The sequence below is a fragment of the Vicia villosa genome, unplaced genomic scaffold, assembly GCF_029867415.1.
Source record: "Vicia villosa cultivar HV-30 ecotype Madison, WI unplaced genomic scaffold, Vvil1.0 ctg.001791F_1_1, whole genome shotgun sequence".
Lineage (NCBI taxonomy): Eukaryota > Viridiplantae > Streptophyta > Magnoliopsida > Fabales > Fabaceae > Vicia > Vicia villosa.
The window spans coordinates 251,441-277,474 of NW_026705728.1; the positions used below are offsets into that span (position 1 = coordinate 251,441).

A 26,034-nucleotide genomic window follows, 5' to 3' on the forward strand; every position below is an offset into this window, starting at 1 on the left:
ATAGCATAAACTCAGAAAGATCTCACCCAGCTTTGCCGATTCAGAGTTGTTTCAACTCATCATTCATCATCAAACATTCAAAACCGAACACCACATGTTCAAACGCGAATGAGACCTCTCAGCAACATCATCAAACCGTGTTCATTGCACAACACAGAAAAACAACAACATAAAAAAAATGAAAGCAGAAGCGAATCGGAATCGCGGACACACTGAAGAACATGAATGGAGGAGGCAGAACATGAATCAATCGTGAAAGGAGAAGAAGAATATTGGGGCTGAACTAACATTCTTTCAGAAAACATGGAAAGAAGAAGAATGAAAGTGACAGATAAATTTGCAAGGCATTATAACAGGTCATTATTGCTGCAAGCAGTTTGAAACGTGGATGGCCAGTGAAAGTAAATAATATGTAACTGCAAGATCATGAGAGGTTGAGAGGTTTAAACTTCCACCTTTAGAACTTCCGCAGCACACAATAAAGAGGGAATGATGTGGAATTTTGTGAGAGTGAGGTGCTGATGTGGCAGGCCATATGATGAGAAAATGGGAGACTCTTCTTATATGATAGATATGCATAAGCACCATAAAACATTCACATTAAATTTCAAATATCCTAACACAAAGAGTTTTATTTCATAGCAGGGACTATAAATTCATAATTGTTTAAGTGGTAATTGGTAGAGCAAGTAAGTAGTTATTTAATTTTATCATATCGTCTTTATAGAGATTCGTGCTATTGAATTGTCGTTCAATAATAATTTCTCGCGTTAATGAGTTTGGGTTTAAATGAATTAAAACAGTAAATGCGGGAATTAAACATATAAGCAAGAAATAATACATTCTTCGGAAAGTAGAGAACTCTCGGGTTTGTATTTCATCTACCATACCAAATACTTAAACTAACTACCCAGTTGTAGTCAATCTAAATTATTTGTAAATATTATCACGTATCACTCACACAGAGGTTATCTCTAACGCAAAATGAGATATCAACCGTTTTGATCCCGTCAGCGATGTCTCGCGCAACTCCATCAACACGGATGCCTATAGCTAGGTCATATGAGGTGTATCACAAGTCGAGATGTAGTTTTCAATGAAACTGAGATGGTTTTTAATAAAAGTGATGACGTTAATCGAAGTATGAAAATCTCTAAAGAAGAGGTGGAACAAGAAGAGATTCAAGTTGAGTTGGAGCATATTGATGTTGAATTTCATTTTCCAAATGAAATCAAGGAAGAAGCACAAGGTGTTGAAGAAATTGTTGATGACTACGTGCTGGCAAGAGACAAGTCAAAAAGAGTCATCAAGCCACCTCTGGGACTTCGTTATGCAGATTTCATAGCATTTTCTTTAATCTTAGCTAGTGAAGTAATTGATGAAGAACCTAGAGATTTCAAGGAAGCTGTAAGGATTTGAAATAAGACTAAATGGGTGAAATCCATGGATGATGAGACAAAATTTCTTCATGATAACTACAAGAGCTGATCGGGAAACCTGTAGGAGCTAGGCTCAAAGGAACCAGGAAAGCGAAAATAATCCTCATAATGTCACTAGTTGGAACCCGCCATCGAAAGGGTGGTTAAAGTGCAATGTGGATGCAAGGTTTAATAAACAATGGGGGACAACTAACAGATGTTGGTGTTGTGGGATAAAAGTGGAAATTTCATTGTTGCAGGGGTTGCTTGGAATATTGGTACTCTCTTCATTCTTGAAGCGGAAGCTTCGGCCATTAAAGAAACTATCGAAGGTGCTATAGTTATGCACTTGGAAAATGTCGTCTTTGAAAGCGACGCTCAACAGGTGGTGCAAGCCATCCATTCCAAACATAAGTGTTATTCTGAGTTTAGTTTAATTATTATGTCTATTAGAAACTTGTTACATGTTTTTTCCAACTTCGAGATGAAGTTCATTAAGTGTCAAGCGAATTTGGTTGTTCACTCCCTTACGAAGGTGGCCAATTCTTGATCTAAACGTAGTGTTATAAACTTGATTCCCCCTTGTATTCAACCTCTTATTTTGAATGAAATGCTTTGAGTTTGTTTTTGTCAAAAAGTAATATATATATATATATATATATATATATATATATATATATATATATATATATATATATATATATATATTATTTTTTTTATTTAATATAATCGTTTGATCAATTATTTTAACTGTTGAAATTTGGTGTCAAATTAAACTTTGACACATTGGTATCATTTTATCTTATGTATATATGAGGACGAATCAAATTAGAACTTTGCTTACAATGAAAACTGTGAACTTCTAATAATAATTATTAAATTTGAATTAATGAATCATATTTACCTTATATTTTAAATACATATTACATAAATATCTTCTTCACATCAATTAAATATTTTAAAATGTAAAATAAATCTGAATCATTAATTTAAATTTTAATGGTTACTTAAAGTTTTTGTATATCGTATATCTAGAATCTGCTACGATATATTGGATGTAATATTATAATTAATTAATACACAAAAATTGAAAAACTAAAAATCATAAATGATGCAATAGGTTATATGAGATGGCAGGACTTTGAGAACTAACTAGCACCTGTAACATTGGTGGGATATCACGTGTACAGGGGTTTTGTTCCATATGAATATCTAAAATTAATTCAAATTGATCAAACCAAAAACATGTATTTTAAATTGATGTCTTTAAGATAATGTTATCCGATTCCTTCAATTAAATGCGTGGGGTTGCATATATCCTTTCCTCACATCAACCTTTGTTTCTTTCTTCTCTTTTGTCTTAGGAAAAGTGGTGCTCTTTGGTAAACTTAGTACTGAGCTTGGGATCAAAGCACCCATTGATATATTCTTCAATTACTTTGTAACACAACTTCACGAAGGGCAAGTCCATTGTGAAAGAGTTCATCATACCAAACTGCACGAAGGTGAAGACTGGCATCACACTGAGACAGTTAAAGTGTTAAACACTGGACTTATGTCATAGGTAATTATATACGCCCTTGATTGGTTGACGTCTGACAAAAAATATTTTACACTGTATCAGTCAGTGCATACTCTTTTTTCTTATATTTATAACTCAACAAACATACGTTGAGAATTATATAATTTTATGTATATAGTTTTGTTATTAATTTCCTGTGATATCAAAACAGATGGTGAGGTACACACATGCTATGATAGTCTTGACTCTTGAAAAAGTTGATGACCAGAACAAAAATATCACTTGGAAGTTATTTGGTGGAGATATTGATAAGGCTGATGATGTGACTGATGTTGCTAAATGGACTATTGAATATGAGAAAATTAATGAGGATATTGACCCTCCAAATGGATGGATGGAGTACCTTAGCAAATGCACTAGAGATATTGATGCTCATCTTTCCAAGGCAGCGACCGCTCGAAAAGATTAAAGAAAGTCACAAATAAAGAAGTAATAGTGCAACCTTTGGGTTGGCTTAATTAAATGTTCACCTTTATGATTAAATAAGTTTGATGTTTCTATAATGATGTTGTATTGGGCTGTGCTTTTATAGTTGTATTTTTATGCAATGATTGTTTGTTTATTGGCTTAAATGCACCTTTGGTCCTTGTAAGTTAGCGAGTTTTTTATTTTCGTCCCTGTAAGTTTTTTTTGTTGGTATGAATCCCTATATCTTACTTTTTGCTTGTGGTATATAGTCCCTAAAGCCAAAATCCGCAGGAAAATCTGCAGGTTTTCCTGCGAATTTTCCTGCGGATTTTGATTTTAGGGACTAAAACAAACACGAAAGTGAAATATAGGGACTCAGACCCAGAAAAAAAACTTACAGGGACGACAATAAAAAAACTCCCTAACTTACAGGGACCAAAGGTGCATTTAAGCCTTGTTTATTTCTATTTAGAAAAAACAGTTTTAACTTCAAATATTATATATTGATGTTTGAAAATACGTGAAAGCTAGAATTGATCTCCCAATCAAATTAGTCGGTTCAGTAGGTTGGATATTTGTGGAAAAAAAATAATAAGTGACTAGTGATAAAAGAAATATGGTTTCCACAAGTATTTTTAAATAAATAAATACATTTTAATTCAATGTCATCATATAAAAACAACAACAATGGCGACATTTTTAGTAAGGGAAAGACAGACATTTTTATGCTCCAGGAAACTAAACTGAAATTTTGCATGACTTCGATGATGTGAAGTTTTTGGCGTGACAACAAATGGATGGTTGAAGAGTGTGTCTTCAATTGTATGATGCATATCAATAAAAGGATGGGTAGATAAGATACTACAAATATCAATAAAATACTTACAGATGTTTTTTTTTTTTTTTGTTTTAAAGCATTTTACTTGTTTTTAAAGCAGTTTTTAAAGCATTTTACAAATGAGATAATTTATCATCTTTGTTTTGAACCTTATTCTTTGATGAATTGCTAAAAATTGCATTCTTGAAGCTTAGCCTTTGGCCTTTATTACTCAATGTTCCAACCATTCATAAATACCTACAAAAAGACATAAAAGTATCGAACGATATATTATATATACAAAAACTCGATTAAACTATACATATTTATTACCAAAGTGGTGGATTATTCAAAGGATATTAAAAAAAACGATAAGTGCCACTAAAATATACACAAATATAACGATTATTTTACACTTATCAATAATCACTATTACAAAAAAGGATACCATAAATATCAGAAAAGAGATACCACAACGGATGACCATCTATTATGAAGTAAAGGTGGTTGTATGTATGATATTTTTCAACCTGGGCGTGCGACCTTGATAATATTCAAAGTACTGCGCTAACTATCACAACGATTATTCTAAATATCTGTTGTGATATAATTTAAAGAAAAATTGTTTACAACGGCTTTTCTAAACAACCGTTGTGGTATATATATACACTGAATTTATTATAAATAATATGGAATGCTTATTTTTTCAATGCTAACTCAACATATAAACTTTCATTCTGATATAGAACATTATAATATGACAAATTAAGTTATATTAGAAGATCAAATTACACATTCAATGCTAGACAAGAATTCTTCAACACATTATCCATATTTTGCTCTTTCACTGTTAAAACTTGTTTTGATATCGTAGGTTGGCCATAACTAAAGAAAAAAGTCAACACAATTCAACCTCTTTTTCATGTGTTTTTCTCACCTTTAGAAGACACCTGAAGAAAATTAACCAGGTCATCCACCAGACCTCGACAGACTTAAAGTATTTGATTGTGTAGCATATGCTCACATTAGGTGAGACAAGTTCGAACCTAGAACTCTTAGATGTATGTTCCTTTAATACCTTGAAGGAGTCAAAGCTTGTAGGTTGTGGTGCCTATAGCTAGGTCATATGAGGTGTATCACAAGTCGATATCTAGTTTTCAATGAAACTGAGATGGTTTTCAATAAAAGTGATGATGTTAATCGAAGTACGAAGATCTCTAAAGAAGAGGTGGAACAAGAAGCGATTCAAGTTGAGTTGGAGCATATTGATGTTGAATTTCATTTTCCAAATAAAGTCAAGGAAGAAGCACAAGGTATTGAAGAAATTGTTGATGACTACCTGCTGGCAAGAGACAAGTCAAAAATAGTCATCAAGCCACCTTTGCGACTTCGTTATGCAGATCTCATAGCATTTTCTTTAATCTTTGCTAGTGAGGTAATTGATGAAGAACCTAGAGATTTCAAGGAAGCTGTAAGGATTCGAAATAAGACTAAATGGGTGAAATCCATGAATGATGAGACAAAATTTCTTCATGATAACTACACTTAAGAGCTGATCGGGAAACCTGTAGGAGCTAGGCTAGTCATTTGTAAGTGGATTTTCAATGTGAATGAAGGAATCAAAGGAGTGTGATCGAAGAGATGCAAGGAAAGATTGGTCGCTAAGGGGTTCACCCAAAAAGAAGGAGTCGACTTCAATGATGTGTTATATCGTGTTGTGAAACATGTGTCCATTTGAATGATTTTTGCTATGGTGGACAAGTTTGACCTAGTACTGGAATCGAAGGTTGTGCAAACTGCTTTCTTTTACGGTGATCTAGATAAAACGATTCTCATGAAGCAATCTGAAGGGTAGGAAAAAAAGGAAAGAAGGATTATATGAGCAAGCTGAATATGTCTCTGTATGGCATGAAAAAATATCCTCGACAATAGAATAGTATATTTGACCATTGTGTTTACTTTTTATTTTGACCTAGAAGTTAACTTGTGATTTTGTTGCTTTGTGTGGATGATATCCTCATATCCAACACTAGTGTCAAAGGAGTATTGAGGGCAAAGGCTAAAATCGGACAGGAGTTCGAGATGAAGCATCTTGGTACTTCCACCATAATCCTTGGAATTGACATCTGAAGAGGTAAAAAGCAGTCAAGATAGTGCTTATCTTAAGAGACACATCCAGGGAAGATTCTCGACAAGTTTGGCATGTCGAATTCCAAGCCTGTTGTGACTCTGACAAATCCTTAATACAAGCTAATTATAACCCATTGTCCAAGTAATGAGGTCCGAAGAACATATATGAATAGCATACCAAATGCAAACATAGTAGGTTCTTTGATGTATGAAATAATCGGTAAAAGGCCATACATATCATATGATGTAAGCCTTATAAGTAGGTATATTGCCAAACCTGGAAAGACGCATTCTCAAGCACTAAAGTGGATTCTAAGGTACATAGAATGAGTCTCTGAGTATAGTCCTGATTTATGGTAGAGTGCGTGGTTATGATAGGAAAGTAGAAATCAGAGTAATCACTGTTAAATGTGACATCCAAAGTGTAATACACGTGTCGAAGAATTTAGTCTATCATGAGCGAACCAAGCACGTCAATGGAAAACTGAATTTTGTTAGAGAGATAATTGAGCATGAAGAAGTCCAAGTGCTGAAGGCTTCGATTAAAGACAATGTTGCTGATATAATCACCAAGACATTGTCAAGTTTCAAATTTTTTCATTATATGCAGTTGATAAAAGCTGCATGAAGAAAATTTGTGAGGGCAATAGTGTAGTTTTCATGATGTCAAAACATTGTGAATCAACTACAACTTAAGTGGAATCATAGAAACCATGCAAATGCAACAAAGACAAGTATTTTTGGCTACAAGACACTAATAGGTCGACTCATAAACACTACAGGTCGACCTACTGCAAGCATTTTTTGAAAAATTCTATGTAAGGGCTGAATGTGTCGACACATTATATCTTCAGGTCGACGCATGGAACATTGGTGTTATCTCGGGTATACGCACGCCGAATCTTCAGGTCGACGCATCAACTTTTGGGTGATTCAAGTGCAAGAAAAAAATGCGTCGATGCATTGAAGGAATAGGTCGACGCATGTCATTTTGAGGAACTCACGGGAATGCGCACGCTGACCCTTCAGGTCGACGCAAGTGTCATACTTTGCTTATTTTCAAGTGTAATACCTTCCATATGTCGACCTATGTATCATACCCCAAAATTTTCCCGATCAAATCTACGTCCATCGATTCATCAGGGGTATTAAAATAGATTTTTTCTTTACCCACCTCCCTATGGGGGTCACCCCCAGCGAAAACCCCACTTTACCCCTGCTTCGGAAATGCATTTCCGAAATATTTTTCTTCTAAATTTTTCCAGACTTCGGAAATGCATTTCCGAAAAAATCCTAAAAATTGGGATTTTGATTAATTCGGAGATGCATCTCCGAAAAAACAAAAAAAATCTAAAAATCCCAAAAATTAATTTTAGGATATTAATTAATTCATATATTATAAATTTGATATAATTTATGAGTAATGAATAATAATAATTATATATTTTGATATAATTTATGAGTTATGAATAATAATTATTATATATTTCTATTCTGATTCATATTTTAAAATTTAAAATAATTTTAATTAAAAAAACTAAAATAATTTCACTTACAAAATGAGTTATAATTTTTATTTATATATTTATATATTTATAATGATTATTATGTATTTATAAAAAAAATTAAAAAAATGAGTGTTTTAATTTATATATTTATATAATAATTATAATAATTATTATATGTTTATAAAAATTATTATATATTTATATATTTATATAATAATTATTATATATTAATTATAAATATATTAATATATTTATATAATAATTATAAAAATTATAAAAATGAGTGTTTTAATTTATAATAATTATTATATATTTATATATTTATATATTAATTATTATATATTTATATATTATATATTTATATATTTCACTTACAAAATTAATATTTATTATTATATATTTATATATTTCTATTCTGATTCATAATTAAAAATGAGTTATAATTTTTTATTTAGTTTAAAAAAATTAAAAGAAGATTTTGTCTTAATTTTATTTAATGAATAAATTTTATATTTAATTCTATATAATTCAAAATTTACTTATGGAATTAAAATATTTTTGATTTATATAAGTTAAAAATAATTTTGAACTTTAAAATTGTTTAGGAAATTTTGATTCACACTGATTTTATTGATTCACCTTCATTTTATACCTATTAATTGTATTGATTCACCTTGATTTTAATTTTTTAATAATTATTGAATTCTTTCGGAAGTATATATCCGAAACATTCCAAGACCAATTTGGTCTTGGAATATTTCGGATATTCATCTCCGAAGACACCCAAAAACAAAGGTGTTTTCAGAAGTGCATCTCCGAAAACCCAAAAAAGGGGTGTTTTCGGAAATGCATCTCCGAAAACACATTTTTTTCGTGTTTTCAGTAGTGCATTTCCGAAATAAGACAAATTTTGAAAAAAAAAGCGTTTCGGAAATGCATTTCCGAAGTGAGGGTATTTTGGGTTTTTCACCAGAGGTGGCCAAGAAAAGAGGGAGGTAGAGAAAGAAATTTCCTTAAAATAAGGGTCGTGGTGTTTAACATCTCTATTGTTAAACTCATTCTCTTATAAACCTTTTAATTAAATATGGGGTATATTTTATGGAGATTCTTTCAAGCCCAATGAGAATTTAGATCCATTAACTTAATTGTAATTACTAGTTCTTAATATGGGTTTAAATCATATATAACATTTATCATTTTTACTTATATATTAAAACATGTTTTATTTATATATTAATCTCTTTCATATACAAATATATATAAATTTTGTCTTTGTTTTAGTATGAATTGATTAATGGGAGTGTTAAATAAGAATGTATTATATTAGTATTTTACTATTCTCATTAATTATTATTATTTTATTCATTATTATTACTATTAATTATTATTATTATTATCAGATTATTAAAATAAAAATAAAATAAAAAAAGAAAAAAAAGCCCAAAGAGTCAATTTGGAGGAGGCGTGAGAATTGGAAGGGAAAGATTGACTCGAGCAGAATAAGGGAAAAAAACAAGATTGGAAAGTTTACATTTTGAGTTGCAATCAAGTAACAATATCCAAAACCAGCAAGATGTGATTCAATTTTGTTGACCTAGAATTTCCTCTATATATGTTCAGATTATTCATACGCACCAGGGGAGCTGCTGGCCTCAAAAACCGTAAAAACATTCAAAAAAACTCAAGAGCAATCAAACTCGGATTCAGGTTCTCAGGATGATTTAGATCAAACAAATGATCTCAACTGGTTCCCTGGAACTTTCTGAAGCTACTACGATCATTGCCCTCAACCGAAGCACTCAGAACCGAGTCCCACAACTTACGGTTCATCCTTGATTTTTTTAAGTTTCAATTTCATACATACATGCCTATTTGACCCAATTTGATTATGTGTTTGTGTTTAGAATGAAGTTTCGAAGCTCCATGCACAATTTAATTGAGTTTTGAGTACAGGTTCAAAGATGCACCATTGCTAGGGATTGAAAGTTTCAAATTGGGGTTTTGAACTCCAGGAAAAATTGGACCACAAGACCTATACCATTGTGTTCGGATGATGATTTCCAACTGATCTGTGCCCTCTCCCTTGATTTATATTGCGTATTTGACGAATCTTTGATTCTGCAGGTCTGTAGTGACGCCAAAAATCCGTCACTATAACCTATTGCTACGCCTTGGTTGTAGGTAAAGGTCCTTTTCAGAAAATTAAAGCCAAACGAAGAAGGAGAAGACGTGGCTTATCTTGACTGGGTTATTTTGAATCGCGCGCCTTTTATTATCACTGTGTTTGTTTTATATATTAACTAACGCGCGTATATCTTAAACAAATGGAGAGCATGGCACAATTGGTGGACGAAGATTCTAAGCATAGGGGCGTGGGTTCGATCCCCACCCCCAACTCTGTTATTTTTTGTGAATTATATGTTCTTGATCCGGTGCGCACCTTCAGCAAGAGACTATGGTGCAACCTTAGGTCTGAATCTCAGGATCTCGTCAGGATCAGATCCCACGCTCTAGCATGCAGTTCTACCATACACTGTCAATAAGCTGCCACACAGGATTTCTGTCCAGGTGTTATTTAATTATTTTTTATATTATTTGTATAAGTATATAATTAATCCCAATTATTTTATATGCATATACTTTAATTTAAACAGTGAGTTAATAGGACAATGAAATTAGGAATAGGGGTATATTAGGTTTTTAGAATTTATTCTACCCGATTATTCAATTATTTCGATTATTCGACTTAATTGATTTAATTAACTTTTGTTAAAATATCACAAAAACCCTAGAAAGTTATCAACGCATTAGGGTTTGCCCAATCCCACTGCCATTTGGCAAAAACATTAATTCGATTGATTCTTGATTAATATAATTTTCTCCTCGATCCGACTATATCTATTAGTCGCATTGACGAGAAATAAATTTAATCAAATTAATCGATTTATTAATGCTAATTTAATCAATTCTTTACTAATTCTCTCCTCGATCCGACTAAATCTATTAGTCGCAATGACGAGAGATAAAAGAATAAAACATAAAATTTAATTACAAAATTAAAACACACCTCATTTGCTTTCCGTGACGATCGAATCTATTGATCAGAGCAACCAGCAATACATTATTTAATCCGTTAACTATAATGATCAAACCTATTGATCATCGCAACTAACAGTGACATATTAAATCAGGGTTGTACGTCCAAACATTTAAAACACACTAAACCACGAAACTATAGATTTTCATCTCTTCAATACTGCGATTTTCAAATCTACGACAAGGTAATTCAAAATACCTTCGAACTTCGCATTTCAAAAACTACGTTAGGCCATGCAAAAAGCCTCCAAACCATATCAAATCAAAATCAAATTCAAAGGCGTACAATCCTGTGCCTGAACTACGTTGACTCTGATTCTCCCTAAGGAGATACGTAGGCACTTGGTAACAAGGCGAGTCCCCCTCCCTAAAAATTCAATTCATCTTAAAATCTCACTTTTCGCCCTTTTCACCTTTTTAGCTATAAACCTCGTGAATTTTGCCATAAACCTTTATTTTTACAATGCAACTCTTAGGAAAGGGTTAAGGGTGCCTAACACCTTCCCTTAACCTGCGGAATCTTTAAACTGCATAGGGTTTCCTATTCGCCCTTCAGAATAGGTGGCGACTCTAAAAGTCTAATTTTTAGGGCAGGTTGCTACAGCTGGCGACCCTGCTAGGGATAACTATAATGGTGAATTATTATGCTCCTAAGGCTTGAGAGGGTTTAGGTTTTTGGTAGACGGTTTAGGTTTTTTGGCGAAATTTTTAGGGTTTGGCTAATTTGCCATTTTTAGGGTTTTGGATTAGGATTTAGGTTTTATTTCCTTTATTTTTTATATTTAAATATTTATTTATATATTTATTTACAATTTCTAGAATTTAGGTTTTATATTTAAATATTTAAATTTTTATTTACTTATTTATTCATTTACAATCTCATTCGTTTATATCAATTTATTTAAATATTTTTATTAATTGAATATTTGTGTTTTATCGTATTCTGCTGGGATTATAAATTGCGTTAAAACCTAAGCGTGAGAATTATATTTAAGACCAGAGGGGAATTACATCGCCTACGAGTCTTATTATAATTCCACTCAGAGTGGGTTGAATATCCGGAAATGTCTGATACGAAGCTTGACTTTGTTGAGGGCAGGACTTGGTATTTAGCTGATCTCTCTGGGAACCTACCCCTAAAACTCGAACCTCATGGATAAATGAGTTGTTCTAAAATCCAAAGAGACAAAAAATATCGGAGGCTACGAACGACCCCATGAGACCTTCTAGAACATACCAATGGGAAGGGTAGGCACCCTAAGCCGTTACGTCGAACCTATGAACCTAGGGCTTATGTGCTTATGTGCTTATTATGTGTTTATACTTTGTTTACGGCGAGCGTCTTGCGTTTTGATTTTGCAGGTATTCCTACGCGTTCCCTGGCCTGCAGGGACTCTATTTCCAAGACCATGTCATTCCCATGAAGGGCATCTACATTTATGCATGTTGATTGGCCTCCCGATGGCCATGAGACCTAGTGACTGTCATGAACGGTCACTCTGCGCCTGCATCTATGCACTCCCTAGCCTGTAGGGAGTTTCCTTTTATATCTTTGTATTTTTACAACTACGTGTCCTTCCCACGAAGAACATCTTCGTTTACGCATGTCGATTGGCCTCTCGATGGCCATGAGATCTAATGACTGTCTCGAACGATCACCCCGTGCTTACATCTATGCAGTCCCTAGCCAGTAGGGACTCTATTTCTAAAATCGCATCCTTCGTACAAAGGACATCTTCGTTAGCATACGTCGATTGGCCTCTCGATGGCCATGAGATCCAGTGATTGTCTTAAACGGTCACCCCGTGCTCACGCCTACGTACTCCCTAGCTTGTAGGGATTTTATTTTCGTCCATATGTTTTACAACGACACGTCCTTCCCTTGAAGGACATCCTCATTAAACGCATGTCGATTGGCCTCTCGATGGCCATGAGATCTAGTGACTGTCTTGAACGGTCATCCCGTGCTTATTCCCGCGCACCCTCTAACTTGTAGGGTTTGGATTCCCATATATACATCCTTCATCCCTAGCTTGTAGGGATTTCACTTCATTCGATATCATCCTTAGATAGGTTGTGTTCTGCATAGAGAACCTTCCCACGAGGGACAAATTCATTGGTACACGTCGAACGGCCTCTCGACGGCCATGAGACTTGGTGACTGTCCTGAACGATCGCCAGCCGTTACCTTCTGCGTACTCCCTAATCTAAGGGATTTCCATTGGCGTGTCATAACGTATACCTTGCAAGGACTTCATAAGGATCTAATGTCGCCTCTAAGGCTATCCCTAGGATTATACGTCACCCGCCTGCATTGCATACAAAGAGTCTCTCGCATACGCATGCATTTGCATTTTCATACATTTACATTTGCATTTCTATCTTCGCCCGCATCCACGCTTCCCGTGCTAGCCGATTTCCCGAGACTCGCAAAGAAAAATCCAAAGGGTCGTGGACTATGGAGAAAGGAGGATAAATTATCGAGAACAAACTTGGTCTCACAAGGAGAAAAAGGATGCCCTTCGTCATGCCAATTATATGTCCAGGCCTTTTCGAAACAGAACGAAGGTTATCATCGAGCAAGGATTAGTTCAACAAAGAAGTTCCCTTATAGATACACTCAAGGGGTATCTAGTCATAAAGCGGTTCATCTATAAACATAGCAAAACTTACAAGGACGCTCTACGATAACTTGGGTGCAAGGATTAGTCCAACTGGGGCAATATCTTGAACAAAGATGCATAAATACGATGGAGAGAAGGCGATATATGTTGACTCCACACCAAGGGGAAAAAGAGCCATAGGTTTTCTTCATCAACCTACGAACACCGAAGAATGCGAATGGTGTGATACTATCCTCAGGAAAAGCAAACGAGGTTCAGTCAAAGGAAACTCATGAAGTTCCGATACGACGAAAACCCACCGCTAACCAAATTTATTCCCGAGAGGTTTGACGTCCCCAAGGAGAATTTGAGGTTACCCTTTACTTCTGCAAGTCTAGGAACTAAGGAGCAAAACAAGGTCAACGGATTTACAAAGGAGATTGTCCCTAGGATCAATAAGTGTTTATCATGTCAAAATTTCAATCCCTACGATCGCTAAGTGTTACCCAAGATAAAAAGTTGTACCTTCGGATTAGCAATTCTAATGGGATGACCATGCAGGTTTTAGAGTCAATTCATTTCGCTCACTATTACGACTTTCCAGGTTTTAGGATTATAAACAAACTTAAGGGAGGATGACGAATACAAATAACTAAATCTCGCTAAACGTATGCTTTCAAGGTAAGACCGAACCGACGATGTACAAGCATTGTTTCCATCCCTAAACAGTGGAGATATAAGGATGTTAATCCCTCGTCACCCCCTCGAGCCAGGAGTTGGAGTTTTTTTCTACTTTTTAAATAAACCTTGATTTCAACCCAGGCCAGGGTAGATTTCGATTAATTCAATGGTGTATTCTGGTTGTCAAGAGAATCAGTCAATCCAAGCAAAGGGTTCAAGCATAAGGATCAAGCAAAGGTTCAAGAGTATCTTCTACCTTGCGTTCATCCAAGATTGAGGAAGCAATGGAGATAACATTCAAAACATTTTCTTCCTCAATACATCATTCAAGATCGAGGACGTATCAAAGTCGAAGCTTACAAATCAATGTCAACATGGCAGTCACAACATTCGAAATCCAAGGATCAATATTTCCAAAGGAGTATTCAAAACAAAAAAAAAAGGAGAAAAGCGCCCGCTAAGTCAAAATAGAAAACAAAACGACTTAGGCAAAATTAGGGCGTCCCGATGGATCAAATCTAAAGGAATTGGTTCATGCAAAATAGGGGATAAAAACAACACAAAGGCGAAATACAAAGGATAGACTTGTGACTGCTAAATCATCAAAGCTTTCCATCAATGCTTGGATCTCCACAACATTTTTCATCGGTGCTTGGATCTCTACTAAGGCTTCTACTCAACATCAGAACTGAAACGATTCTCTTACAAACAAAGCACATTCATTGGATTAAGCGAACTCTCAGGATTTGGACAACATCAAGGAGAAAGGGGTGGGGTTAAATAAATTTTGAGCCTTATATCCATTGTTTCTTAAAACTATGAACCAGGCCAAGTTACAACATTCAAAAGTCCTAATTGAGGCAAGGTTAACTACGAAAGCATATTAAAGCAGGATTTTGTTATACTGAATCCTAAAGTTTATTAAAACTATTTCTAACCACTATGCTTCTTCAAGCGTTCATTTATAATCATCCATTCCTAATTCATAACATACTTTGACTTCAAAACTTGCATACGCATCGCATTGGAGTTACTTCTCAAAGGGTACAACGTCATCTACGAATATACACTTAGCATCGATGAGATCTCGAAATTGGTTAATCAAAGGCGATCACTTCTAATAAAGACCGTTGCATGGGGGGGGGGGGAAACCATCTAGAGGGTTCTCCTAAACAGGGGAAAAATTTCAAGGGTCACAGGGGCATGCAATCAAACATCCTATTAACTAGGGGCACTCTTCCTAAGGTTCATTCGACTTGGGGGCACATCTCAAAGAAATAACAAACAGGAGCATGTCAAACATGGGAAGAATTCAAATTCAAAAGGATAGAACACTATGGATAACCCAAATATCCTGGAGATCAAGAGCACACCCTTCAATATAAACGTCGAAGCATATGACAAGGTTATTTCTCGGGGCACTTCCTTCATGGCTTGGAGATCATAGGCATCTTTTCCACTAAACATTGGGGCATTGGATATCAAATCCAAAAGTTAAACAACTCAAAGAGTTAAAGGCGTGGAGAACCTCAAAAGGTTAAAGGAGTGGAGTATTTCAAAAAAAGCCAAACTGGGGCAAGACGCACAACAAAAGGAAAAGGCATTCTCACACTTCACAACATCAGAAAAATCTTTCTCCTAACTATGATCTTCAAAATTCAAAAAAACAAGGATTGGGAAGTCGCGCTAGCATCACACCCCATCTTATCAAACAAACCTACAACTCCAGCGAGCTATATACGCTTTTGGTTACTAACAATCTAGCATTGGAGCATCATGCAAATACATATAAATCATGTATTACAAACATTGGTTGATACATTACACCACACCTTTTTAGGTAATCTTCTTTAAGACAGATCGTACGATCCTTTATAGGAACCTCTTCAGGTAGTCCTCTTTAAGACATTATTTTTCTAAAGAACCTTTCTAGGTAGTCTTCTCTAAGACAGTCATCGTCATCTCCAAGAACCTTTTTAGGTAGTCTTCTTTAAGACAAATCCTACGATCCTTTCTAAGAACCTTTTTAGGTAGTCTTCTTTAAGACATTCTTTTCTAAGAACCTTTCTAGGTAGTCTTTTCTAAGACATTCATTGTCCTTTCCAAGAACCTTTTAAGGTAGTCTTTTTTAAGACATCTTTCAGCCTTTCCAGGTAGTCTTCTTTAAGACACTCCTTATCATTTGCAAAAAAAAAAAACCTTTTTAGGTAGTCTTCTTTAAAACAAATCTTATCTTTTCAAACAAAAAAAACCTTTCCAGGTAGTCTTCTTTAAGACACTCCTTATCATTTGCAAAAAAAAAAACCTTTTCAGGTAGTCTTCTTTAAGACAAATCTTATCTTTTCTAAAAAACCTCTCCAGGTAGTCTTCTTTAAGACATTCCTTATCCTTTGCTAAAAAAAAAACCCTTCCAGGTAGTCTTCTATTAGACAAATTTTATCCTTTCTAAGAACCTCTTCAGGTAGTCTTCTTTAAGACAAATTTTCATATCCATTCCAAAAACCTTTTCAGGTAGTCTTATAGAAGACATTACTTCGTTCCACTCATCAATCAACATATACATAAGCATTACCCGCATACATAAACATCACCAAGCCGGCATAAGCATAGCCATGGTGTAGGGGCAAACATGGATTAAACAGGTTCAATGGGTTTAAGGAGATCTCGGGATTACATCAGCATACATACATACGCATTAGCATATGCATATCATCTATTGCATTCACGTATTACAAAAGCCTAGTTTCCAACCCTCGTGTTGTGATTGGTGTATTTTCTGACCCACGTGTCGTGAGTTTCCAACCCTCGTGTTGTGATAGGTGTATTTTCCGACCCATGTGTCGTGAGTTTCAAACCCTCGTGTTGTGACAGGTGTGTTTTCCGACCTTCGAGTCGTGAGTTTCTAAACATACCATTTCCTTTCCGACCCTCGAGTTGTGAATATTTGGCATGCTACTTTCTCCGATCCTCGAGTCGTGAGTCTCCAAACAAGTGAATCTTTTCCATACAAGTAAGTTTGCTAGAACTATAGCAAATGATTTCTCTTATGCAGGTAAGCTTGTCCGAACCAGGGCAATTAATCCTAATGGTGCAGGTGAATTTGTTCGAACCAGGGCAAATGATCCAAATGGTGTAGGTGAAATTTGTCCGAACCAGGGCAAATGATCCAAATGGTGTAGGTGAAATTTGTCCGAACTAGGGCAAATGATCCAAATGGTGCAGGTGAAATTTGTCCGAACCAGGGCAAGTGATCCAAATGGTGTAGGTGAAATTTGTCCGAACCAGGGCAAATGATCCAAATGGTGCAGGTGAAATTTGTCCGAACCAGGGCAAATGATCCAAATGGTGTAGGTGAAATTTGTCCGAACTAGGGTAAATGATCCAAATGGTGGAGGTGAAATTTGTCCGAACCAGGGCAAATGATCCAAATGGTGCAGGTGAAATTTGTCCGAACCAGGGCAAATGATCCAAATGGTGTAGGTGAAATTTGTCCGAACCAGGGCAAATGATCCAAATGGTGTAGGTGAAATTTGTCCAAACAAGGGCAGATGATCCAAATGGTGCAGGTGAAATTTGTTCGAACCAGGGCAAATGATCCAAATGGTGCAGGTGAAATTTGTCCGAACCAGGGAAAATGATCCAAATGGTGTAGGTGAAATTTGTCCAAACAAGGGCAGATGATCCAAATGGTGTAGGTGAGCTTGTCAGAACTATGACAAGTAATCCTATTGGTGCAGGTGAACTTGCTAGAGCTATAGCAAGCGATCCTTTTGGGGTTCACAAACTACGGAAACTTACTAGAACTATAGTAAGTAGTGTTCACAAACTACGGAAACTTACTAGAACTATAGTAAGTGGGGTTCACAAACTACGAAAGCTTGCTAGCGCTATAGCAAGTCAACTATCTTCTACAAAACAAGCTGTGAGTCGTCACTATTAATAGTTACGTTTACCCATCACGTTAGTCCCTCGGCAGTGATCAAAGGGTTTTACAAAGGGTTTCTTCAACGGGGTTTATCACGTTAGTCCCTCGGCAGTGATCTTCTTCAAGACTACAAAGGGTTTCACAAAGGGTTTTACAACATGGTTTTACAAAAGGTTCTTCAATGGGGTTTATCACGTTAGTCCCTCGGCAGTGATCTACTTCGAAAAAACAAAGGGGTTTCACAAAGGGTTTTACAACAAGATTTACAAAGGGTTTCTCAATTGGGTTTATCACGTTAGTCCCTCGGCAACGATATTCTCCAAAACTTCATCAATAACAAGCAAAGGTGGTATTTTTCTTTTTTCAAAGTTACTAACATACTTCGACTAACATAACTAACAGTCATGCATCATTCAACTAACATACATCATTCATACATAATGCATATACATACATCGCTCTCATTTATTTTGAGAAGCTCACTGCATCATACATCGCATGCATCATAACATTGCATACATCGCATCCATACTACAATTAAAGCACCTGGTTCCTTCCAAAGAGTATTTACTTCACATTCTGAAAAAAGGGTATTTATCTTGGGTGGCATCTTTAAGCCCATCTCCCACGGAGATTCTTCCTGACAAATGCAAATTTCAGGGCATTTCAGTGTCCAATCATCTTCTACCTTTAGATCACGATAGGCAAACGTGCCTATCCGACTCTTCAGGTTTAAGAAGATTGAACAGGGGCAGCTGTCATACCCCAAAATTTTCCCGATCAAATCTACGTCCATCGATTCATTAGTGGTATTAAAATAAGGGTCGTGGGGTTTAACATCTCTATTGTTAAACTCATTCTCTTATAAACCTTTTAATTAAATATGGGGTATATTTTATGGAGATTCTTTCAAGCCCAATGAGAATTTAGGTCCATTAACTTAATTGTAATTACTAATTCTTAATATGGGTTTAAATCATATATAACATTTATCATTTTTACTTATATATTAAAACATGTTTTATTTATATATTAATCTCTTTCATATACAAATATATATAAATTTTGTCTTTGTTTTAGTATGAATTGATTAATGGGAGTGTTAAATAAGAATGTATTATATTAGTATTTTACTATTCTCATTAATTATTATTATTTTATTCATTATTATTACTATTAATTATTATTATTATTATCAGATTATTAAAATAACAATTAAAAAAAAGAAAAAAAGCCCAAAGAGTCAATTTGGAGGAGGCGTGAGAATTGGAAGGGAAAGATTGACTCGAGCAGAATAAGGGAAAAAAACAAGATTGGAAAGTTTACATTTTGATTTGCAATCAAGTAACAATATCCAAAACCAGCAAGATGTGATTCAATTTTGTTGACCTAGAATTTCCTCTATATATGTTCAGATTATTCATACGCACCGGGGGAGCTGCTGGCCTCCAAAACCGTAAAAACATTCAAAAAAACTCAAGAACAATCAAACTCGGATTCAGGTTCTCAGGATGATTTAGACCAAAAAAAAGAATCTCAACTGGTTCCCTGGAGCTTTCTGAAGATACTACGATCATTGCCCTCAACCGAAGCACTCAGAACCGAGTCCCACAACTTACGGTTCATCCTTGATTTTTTTAAGTTTCGATTTCATACATACATGCGTATTTGACCCAATTTGATTATGTGTTTGTGTTTAGAATGAAGTTTCGAAGCTCCCTGCACAGTTTAATTGAGTTTTGAGTACAGGTTCAAAGGTGCACCATTGTTAGGGTTTAAAAGTTTCAAATTGGGGTTTTGAACTCCAGGAAAAATTGGACCACAAGACCTATACCATTGTGTTCGGATGATGATTTCCAACTGATCTGTGCCCTCTCCCTTGATTTATATTGCGTATTTGACGAATCTTTGATTCTGCAGGTCTGTAGTGACGCCAAAAATCCGTCACTATAACCTATTGCTACGCCTTGGTTGTAGGTAAAGGTCCTTTTCAGAAAATTAAAGCCAAACGAAGAAGGAGAAGACGTGGCTTATCTTGACTGGGTTATGTTGAATCGCGCGCCTTTTATTATCACTGTGTTTGTTTTATATATTAACTAACGCGCGTATATCTTAAACAAATGGAGAGCATGGCACAATTGGTGGACGAAGATTCTAAGCATAGGGGCGTGGGTTCGATCCCCACCCCCAACTCTGTTATTTTTTGTGAATTATATGTTCTTGATCCGGTGCGCACCTTCAGCAAGAGACTATGGTGCAACCTCAGGTCTGAATCTCAGGATCTCGTCAGGATCAGATCCCACGCTCCAGCGTGCAGTTCTACCATACACTGTCAATAAGCTACCACACAGGATTTCTGTCCAGGTTTTATTTAATTATTTTTTATATTATTTGTATAAGTATATAATTAATCCCAATTATTTTATATGCATATAATTTAATTTAAAAATTGAGTTAATAGGACAATGAAATTAGGATTAGGGCTATATTAGGTTTTTAGAATTTATTCTACCCGATTATTCGATTATTTCGATTATTCGACTTAATTGATTTAATTAACTTTTGTTAAAATATCACAAAAACCCTAGAAAGTTATCAACGCATTAGGGTTTGCCCAATCCCACTGCCATTTGGCAAAAACATTAATTCGATTGATTCTTGATTAATATAATTTTCTCCTCGATCCGACTATATCTATTAATCGCATTGACGTGAAATAAATTTAATCAAATTAATCGATTTATTAATGCTAATTTAATCAATTCTTTAATAATTCTCTCCTCGATCCGACTAAATCTATTAGTCGCAATGACGAGAGATAAAAGAATAAAACATAAAATTTAATTACAAAATTAAAACACACCTCATTTGCTGTCCGTGACGATCGAATCTATCGATCAGAGTAACCAGCAATACATTATTTAATCTGTTAACTATAATGATCAAACCTATTGATCATCGTAACTAACGGTGACATATTAAATCAGGGTTGTACGCCCAAACATTTAAAACACACTAAACCACAAAACTACAGATTTTCATCTCTTCAATACTGCGATTTTCAAATCTACGACAAGGTAATTCAAAATACCTTCGAACTTCGCATTTCAAAAACTACGATAGGCCATGCAAAAAGCCTCCAAACCATATCAAATCAAAATCAAATTCAAAGGCGTACAACCCTGTGCCCGAACTACGTTGACTCTGATTCTCCCTAAGGAGATAGGTAGATACTTGGTAACAAGGCGAGTCCCCCTCCCTAAAAATTCAATTAATCTTAAAATCTCACTTTTCGCCCTTTTCACCTCTTTAGCTATAAACCTCGTGAATTTTGCCATAAACCTTTATTTTTACAATGCAACCCTTAGGAAAGGGTTAAGGGTGCCTAACACCTTCCCTTAACCTGATTATAATAACTTACCCTTAATCTTTAAACTGCGTAGGGTTTCCTATTCGCCCTTCAGAATAGGTGGCGACTCTAAAAGTCTAATTTTTAGGGCAGGTTGCTATGCTATGCAGGGGAGCAGGTCGACCTGTCGCTTCTCAAGCTGGTTTTCTGTTGTTTTCAAATTGGCCTATGCATTGTATATGGTATAAATACTCAAATGATCATTCTCAAGCATTTTAACAAGAAACGTGAAAGATATACTCAAGCTTCTTCTCATCTTCAACCTTTCGCTTATTGATCGAAATTCACACATAATCATCTTTTTCGATCGGAGTAAGGAATGTGTGTTGATAGGGTTCGACGGTAGACATTTGTCTTACTCGAGATTCGACGGTAGACATTTGTCTTATTCGAGATTCGACGGTAGACATTTATCTTGTTCGAGTGAAGATTGTTGAGGGTGTTTCTTGTATAAAACCTTAGGGTTTTTCCTTCTTCATCAAAGATTTTGTTCAAAGGTTTTTGACGATTGATTTGCTTTGGAAATCAATTCAGCCGTGCATAAGGGATTGAGGGATTGAAGATCCGCTCAACAAACTTGCTACAGCACTATTAGAAAATTCGCTTTTAGTGACAAAAAATTTTCGGTTACTGTAGTGACCGAATTAGCCACCAAAATTTGACATTGATGAGGAAAATTTAAGAGGTCATTAAATCGGTCACTAAAATAAATTAGCCACCGATTTAGAGACTAAAATTTTGTGACCAAAATTTTGGTCCCTACATGACTGAATTAGCCACCAAAATTTGATATTCATGAGCCAATTTTAAGAGGTCACTAAATCGGTCACAAAAAATATTTGTTTATATAATTTAATTTTTATATATAAATTAGAGACCGAAATTTCGGTAATATTTTTTGTTTTCTTTTTCTATTCTTAATCCTCTTTATTATGTTACTATTTCCTTTCCAATTTTTTAAAGATTTTAATTCTCTTTCAATTTTTAATTTTGACTAAAATTTTCATATATTTTATTATTTTAACATATAATATATTTATATAGAACAATATATATATATATATATATATATATATATATATATATATATATATATATATATATATGTTTAAATATAAAACATAACAATATATGTTAAGTGGTGTAGTGGCAAGTTCTTGTGAAAATCTGCGGAGGTCACTAAAATCGGTCACTAAATTTGGTCACTAATTCGGTCTCTAAATTTCGGTCACTAAATTCGTCACAAAAGCTTAGCGACTAGCACTTTTTCAACCGAAAAGTAATGGTCGCTAAATCGGTCGCTAAACGTTTTAGTGACCGATTTTTAAGCTTTTTCGGTCTCTAATTCGGTCACTAAAAGCGAAATTTCTAGTAGTGGCAACCGGAGGATTGAGAAAGGAACGATCGGGGTCTTGATCGGTGAAGATCATTGACATTGACTTGATTCAACTTGAATCAAGGGGAGGATCGAATTGTATTCAATTTTACTGCATGTATGTAGTTGGTGATTGGTACTTTCTATCCTTGTTAAACATTTTAAAATCAAATAAAACGTTCCTAATTTCATTTGAAATTAGGGGCAGACGTACTCCTGCGAGGATGATAGAGGAACTGCCTTAACAAATCTCGTGTTCCTTATCGCTTTTACTTTTATCTTGTTTCTATTTATTTTTGTTTATTTCCATTGTTGAGCAAAAACTAAGGTTTGGTAAATATCGATCACCAAGTGTTCGATAAAATTACTCAATCAATTTCTTGTTCAAATTTTAGAGAAAACGTTCATTGTGAGTAATATACCATCTAGTGTGCAATTAAAACAATTGATATATTCGTTAAAACGTAATTCATTATTCGGCATTTTTCATCCGTTCGGTTTAGTGCACATATTCGGTCCCCGATAACGTAATCGCTCTTAGACGATTAAGTGATTCAGGGAAGTCACGTTTCAAAAGCTAAAATTTTCTTAAGTCGAAAAAAGGTGGTCTATTCACCCCCCTCTAGACCATTCCTATCGTCTAACAAGTGGTATCACGAGCCCCGGTTCATTCTAGTGCTTGATATAACTTTTTAGAAAATGGAGAGCAGTCAAAAAGGGGCGTATAATAAAGCGCCTGTTTTCACTGGAGAAAACTATAGTTATTGGAAAGACTGTATGTGCATTCATATCAACTCCGTTGATAGAAAAATATGGGATGTCATCGTCAATGGTCCTATGGCTATCACCATAACCAACGATGCAGGCATCACTAGACCTAAACCTCAAGCACAATGGGATGAAAAAGATGAAAAGAATTATGGGTATGATTGGAAAGCTAGAAACATGATTATAGCTTCCTTAGGGGTTGATGAGTATTTTCGTGTGTCGCATTGCCAAACGGCTAAGGCAATGTGGGATGCATTACAAGTCGCCCATGAAGGAACTAATGATGTTAAGCTAGCTAGAATCAATACCTTAACGCAAGAGTTTGATCTCTTTCATATGAAGCAAGGTGAAATCATTGCGGATATGCAAAAGAGATTTTCTCACATTATCAATCGTTTACACACTTTGGGACATATTACTCCCAATGTCGTAGCTACTAACAAAGTTTTGAGATGTCTTAGTAGGGAATGGAAACCTAAGGTCACGGCAATCAAATAAGCCAACGATCTCTCTACATTGGATCTCACGGCTCTATTTGGAAAGCTATAAGAACATGAGCAAGATCTCATGAAACAAAGAGTAAACCTCCAAAGAAACAAACAACCAAAAAAGAATAAGACAAAGAGTAAACCTCCAAAGAAGCAAACAAAAGGAAGAAGAGCCTATATCGCTTGGGAAAGTGATAGTGACTCATCTAGCAAAGAAAGCTCAAGCGATGAAGAGGAAACCGTCAACCTATGTCTCATGGCACATCAAAAGAAGAAAAAGATTGTGAGTCATGACAAATACAATAATGTTGATGCTATGTCGTATTTTTAATTAAAGCATGCCTTTGATACTTTGCATCATGAAGCTAAGGAAGCATTTCAACGCTTAGCTTCAAATAAAAGAATTTTCAAATACCTTGAGAAGAAAGTTTCCGATTCCGAAAAGGAATTAGAAACTCTCATGGAATCTATGATCAAAAGTATCAAAGACACAAGAGTTGTTGACAAGAGTCATAGGTTTAGATGGGGAGGATGTGAAACTTGTCACATTTGGCAAAAAGAAGTTAAAACTATCAAAGCCAGATTTGACAAGGCTTCACAACCAAAAATCACATATGCTATTGATCGGTCACATTTCAAAAATAGTATGATAAATGCATATCAACGATACACTTATGTGATAAAAGATCAATCTAGCAAACATGATGACCATTCAAACTCAAGATGTCTATATTGTTGCAAAAGGGGGCATACCATTAAAAAATGTCGCTTTAGGAGATTCTTGGTTCCCAAAGGCATTTTCAAATGGACTCCCAAGAGCAACCTTTGTTTCATTCACACACAAGGACCCAATGAAAATTGGGTACCTATTTCCCTTGTTTAAATTTTTAGGTGGAATGTCTTGAGACATCCGAAAGAAGATGGTTTCTAGATAGCGGATGCTCAAGACATATGACGGGTGACTTATCTTTATTCTATGACTTTGTGGCTAAGAAGAAAGGATTTGTGACCTATGGTGATAACAACAAGGGAGCAATATTGGGTAAAGGTAGTGTAGGTAATCCATCTTCTACTACTATCTCTGACGTCCTTCTAGTTGAGGGCCTTAAACACAATCTTATTAGTATCAGTCAATTATGTGACAAAGGATACTCGGTATCATTTTCTAAAGAAAGTTGCATAATTAGAAATGATGACAAGAAAGATGATGTGTTCAAAGGCCTGAGGGTAAATAATGTATACATGCTTGACCTAAATGATGTATCCTTGATTGAAGCCAAATGTCTAGCAACTATGAGTGAAGACTCATGGCTTTGGAATAGACGTTTAGCTCACGTCAACTTTGATTTGATCAATAAAATCGTCTCAAGAGATTTAGTATCTGGCCTACCTAAAATAAAGTTTTCCAAAGATCACTTATGTGATGCGTGCCAAATGGGGAAGCAAACGAGGATCTCTTTTAAATCTAAAAACATTGTTTAAACTACAAGACCTCTTGAACTTCTTCAAATGGACCTCTTTGGACCATCTAGAATAAAAAGTCTAGGTGGAAACTATTATGGGTTTGTCATAGTTGATGATTTCCCTAGGTATTGTTGGACGAGTTTCTTAGCAAACAAAAGTGACACCTTCTCCGCGTTTGAGAAATTTGCCAAGTTATTCCAAAATAAATTGAACACTAACATAGTATCCATTCGAAGTGATCATGGGGGTGAGTTTGAAAATCATCTCTTTGAAGAGTTTTGTGGCAATCATGGAATTAATCATAATTTCTCCGCACCACGAACTCCCCAACAAAATGGAGTAGTGGAACGTAAAAATCGTGT

The 26,034-nt window shown here is 35.1% G+C and overlaps 1 pseudogene; it reads left to right on the forward strand.

Moving 5' to 3' along the window:
* Window positions 1-1,107: 1,107 nt before the first annotated feature.
* LOC131636586 (uncharacterized) lies at window positions 1,108-4,365 on the forward strand (annotated as a pseudogene).
* Window positions 4,366-26,034: the final 21,669 nt, after the last annotated feature.